Source organism: Haliotis cracherodii, unplaced genomic scaffold (genome assembly GCF_022045235.1).
Source record: "Haliotis cracherodii isolate W230 unplaced genomic scaffold, xgHalCrac1.p SCAF_9, whole genome shotgun sequence".
Taxonomy (NCBI): domain Eukaryota; kingdom Metazoa; phylum Mollusca; class Gastropoda; order Lepetellida; family Haliotidae; genus Haliotis; species Haliotis cracherodii.
In genome coordinates, this window is record NW_027266343.1 from 52,563,384 (window position 1) to 52,568,238 (window position 4,855).

Consider the following 4,855-nt stretch of genomic DNA (forward strand, 5'->3'; position numbering starts at 1 on the left):
TTATTTTCTAATGCCATCAACATTAAGGTGCCGTTTCACGAAAGCCTTACAGGCTTCTTGTGTGATACAGTATCCGGTTGTAGATGTTTTCTTGATCACAGGCTTCCCTTTAGGTTTTCCTTGAAAACAAATTTGTATTATTTACTAGAATTCATGATATAGTGACTTGATTTTTTTAATGTTAATACAAATTTACTATTGAATAAAGTTGCATAATGTTTAATACATACTGGTTCTGATAGCAGGAGTCATCATTACATCCTCCAGACTGGCTTGGTTCTTTTCTTAAATGTATATAATTTGTTAAGATAATTGTAACTGCTAACATCTCACAAGGGGTACAGGTATTCAGTTTGTTCACATGTATTTACAGCATACACTTGGATTTCTAGAATAAAATAGCACCAAGTATATTGAATTTATTCACCATGTCAGTGTAAATTGTAACATTTGATTATCTTTATTAATAAAATTATTTCATACCTGTGCTAGTTCCACAATCAGTTTCTCCTGTGCTTGTAACTGTCAGTGAGTGTAAAACACTTCCTATGGAGAATCGGAAATATATAAGTTGTGAGTGCACAAAAATATTTGTATTGAAGATATTGGTTTATTGTGCCTCACTGTAAGTGCATTGACAAATCTCATATATTTCTTTTGTATACATGTGTTCATTTATAATACATTTAATATGTAAGGGGAATTTGCCAATATGCAGGAGGCAAAAAGGAGCAATAGTGTCTACAGATAAATTAAAATTTTATCAACAAGATATTACAACACACATTCAAGAAAAATGTTTAATAAATATGACATAGAAGAGCTACACGTTAACATAAAAAGTATTCGTTTTTTAATATGGCAATATTTTGTTCATTCACATCTTCAAAACAAAGAAATAAATGAGTTTGAAGTATTATTTACCAAACATTAAACATTCAGCTTCATCAGCTACTGAACGAACAATGTTAAATTAATAAAACATATTTTTCATTGGTGTTATCATAGACAAATATTGTCAATAATACATAAATATACCATGAAATAGACATAAAACTTGATTAAGTTACATACTTTATTGACTTTAATACACATGTACGTGAATCCCAAGAAGGAAGTGTGATCATTACAAGGTGATTCCATGCCTTCTGAGATCCCCTAAGTAGCACAGGATGGAATCAGTTGTAGAATCTATTTAAAGCAGGAATTGGTGGCTATATTACTATGATAATAGTTTATTTTAAAATGTGTAATACACAATTAATTTTTCATGTATTATGTCTGTTGTTACATAAACTCAATATGTGTCAAACCATTACTTCATCAGGCACATATTGAAACATTTTGTTTGTAGGCTAACATGAATGTATGTTAATTATTTACCCTCTTTTCAGTTGCAGTTAGGTCATCTCTGGATGGTCCACTGCCAGTTCTCCTAGCATTCAGGCTCCTGGCTGACTCTGCCTTCTTCACACATCCCTTCATATCCGTCCATTTCTTACGTACTTCCTCCTCAATCCGTGTTATGTCACCCGTGGCATTTAGTCTGATATTTAAAATTATCACAATTTTTTGTGTCATGGTGTCATTTGTGAAAATTATTTGAAATTGGTATCTTTATTTGAAAATAAGACTGTACTGTGTAAAATTCGTGTAAGATGTTACTATATTTGTTCATCATAAATCATAACACTTCCAGTTATGCCAAGAAAACTGGCAAGATTGATGCTGTGGTTTTGAGGAACAATCACTCACCCACTCTCCTGTTCTTTCAAAATTTGATCATTATGCAATAACAGTGAGAGGTTACTAACATTTTGAAGTGAAATGGTGGTTTGTAGTTGTTTATGTCAAAAAGTGAAACCAAACAAATTAAAATAATCTGACCTCATTTAACTATCATTACATTATGTAGTCCAGTATAGCAGTATAAAGCCACTGCTCTAAACCATCACACACACACACACACACACACACACACACACACACATGCCATTTCCAATTTGTTTCATTATACCTCACATTTAATCACCCTTGAAACTCATTACAACTTCTTGTTACGTTCTTGAACATTCTGGGTGATAATCATAGATATCAACTTACGTTGGAACTCACTTTTAGATTTTATGAGAGTTTCATTTTAAGGTATCATCAGAATAAAAGGCGCTTACTTCGTGGTGATATCTTTCCAAATCTTCTTCTTTGCATTATTTGTCACTGTATTCGTAAAGGCCGACTTCAGCGTGTCAAAATTACTTTCCACACCTGACACAATGATATCTTTGTCAGCCGAGAAGCTTCTCTTTCTTTTCTTTAGTCCAGAAGCGTCCATAATATAAGGTCGTCTGCCGTTACGAAGGGGAACAACTCTTATATTACAATCTTCCGTGTTTCCACACAAGAGAGTTACTATTTTTGCCGATGCAGCTTGTTGTCGCTGGATTTTCTATTCAAACCATCACACTTGACAGCTATTGATGGAACTATGTGTGACTATCATTAAACTCGAACAGGTTTGTAGTTATCTATACTCACCATATGAGCTTTTATTTCATTCATGTTAAGCATCTGGCTCTTGTTTGATAAAAAGTAACAAGTGCGCTTCAATTTCCGGTTTGAACTGTATAGCGTTGCTATGCAAGTTAGAATGTCGTCAATCGTAATCTCACTTTTATCTTAAGAGGGGTTTACGACGGGCTTACGATGCCTTTGTGAAACGGTTGTAAAACATGTCGCTAGGACATCCTAAACTAGGCCGCAGCTGTTAGGAGGTCGTGGCGCTAAGAGGCTTTCGTCAAACGACACCCAGGACAGCCTGTTGGTTAGGAGTTAACCTGACGTTAAAATAACCGGGTTCTGAACAACCGGGCCCTGGTCTGATATTTGATTAGTTGCATACTGATCACGTGACATAGGTGGACACTTACGATTGCGGCGTAAAACAGAACTCATTCAGTCACTTAGTACTGCGCGACAAAATGTTAATAAGGCGAGTGGAACAACGTACGAACCTCTGACTGGCATTATCTGCATTACATAGCTTTATTTAATTTATTCTTTGAAGATTTAAAATTTTCGAAAACAGAGATGAAATAAGAACATTAAAGGCCTGGAACAATGTACAAACTGAATAGCTGTTAACAGGAGAAAAGTTGTTTACTTTTACTTATTATATGCAGAAAAACATAGTCAAAGAATTTTCCGAATTGACAAAGTACGTGATGTTGTTTTGACTGAGGAACAGAGCAGAACATGGAACTGAGCATTGGATCTTATAAGTGTACATGTATGTCAGACATTGTAAGCATTTACCTTAGGATGTAATATTCAGAAACACATTTTAGTAACATACACTGGTTATTCTTGTGGTTCACCGATTACACCGAATGTCATGTTCTCATAGGGACAGGTAATTTATAACAGAGGTGTGTGTGTGTGTGTGCGCGCGTGCGTGCGTGCGTGCGTGCGTGGGTTCCGAAGACTCCTATGCACTAATGAAAAGAATACTGAAAGTTATTACCCTTACCTCATGATTGTCATTTTTAGTATACCCCTCCCCAAAAAGACAAAGTGACAAAGCAATTTATTTTTCATTATAAGATATCCATTTTATGTAATAACCCTGCCGTATTATTTTGTATGACACTGCCGTAGAGACTGTCATATTTTTTAGTGACCCTCTCCTGACTACCTCGACACCCCGACCCCCACCCTCACCCTCAGCAATAAGGACTGCTGTAATGGGGGTAAGTGGGTTATTTGGGGTAAGCCACATTTGAACAGTATTATTTCAAGGGGCGTCAAATCAGCTTGATGTCCGAAAGTCCTAAGTTATGTGGGACGTTTACCACTATGGTGAAACCCACGATTATAGGTTTAAAGTTCGCCTAAGTGAAATCTGGCGCTCAGGACGACTTGGTCACCCGTGCCCCCACGGAAATATGGACGTGTAGATGTAGCATGTATAACGCTTTTAGGAAAATAATATCTACAAAACACATAAACACAGTTAAACTCCCGCAATACCAACAAATAGACAAAATATAACATGTTATAAACATTACTTGTTTTAAAATAGAAAAGCGTGTACTTTCATTAACGATAAGACCATAGACTTTTTAGAAACCTATTACAAATAGACCAGTGAGTACAATAGGAATGAGTAAGTCACGACGAGTTTGTTCGAACATGAAGTTTGATTATACATTGTATAGCAGTTTAAGTGAAGACCTGGGTAAGAATATAGATCTCCAGGAACCCATGCTGGCCTTGAGAGGCTATTAAATGGATTGGGTAGTCAGGCTCGGTGACTTGATTGACTGCTTCTAGTCTATCTCAATTACATTGATCCATGCTTACTGGATTGTCTGTACCAGACTCGATTATTACTCGATTACAGACCGCCGTCATATAGCTGGAATATTGAAGAGAGCGGCGTTAAACAACAAACAGAAAAATATAAAAATAAATAGACGGAACGTATATTGTTAATATATATGGCCTTTATGACTCAGATAACCAAACTGAACAAAGTTTATCAGGAAGTAACTCTCTATAGTGAGTGAGTTGGGTTTATCGCCGCTTTTAACAGTATTCGAGTTATATCACGGTGTCTCAGCTTAATGTGGGAGGAAAGCCCGAAGTGATGCAGGTCTCAGACGTTTATCACTTCGGTGAAACCAACGAGCACGGGTATGGTGCTGACAAACCTAGAAACATAATCGGGGCGAACCGGGATTCGAACCCACAATCATAGGTTCCTGGCGTTCCCAAGGGTCGCAACTCTCTACAGCGAATCGCGGCGCCTTTGACGACTGGGCCACCCGTGCCCCCAGTAACTTGCTTTAAGGGGATT

The 4,855-nt window shown here is 36.7% G+C and overlaps 1 pseudogene; it reads right to left on the reverse strand.

Moving 5' to 3' along the window:
* LOC139451979 (myb-related transcription factor, partner of profilin-like) lies at nucleotides 1-2,332 on the reverse strand (annotated as a pseudogene).
* Between the last annotated feature and the right edge of the window lie 2,523 nt (nucleotides 2,333-4,855).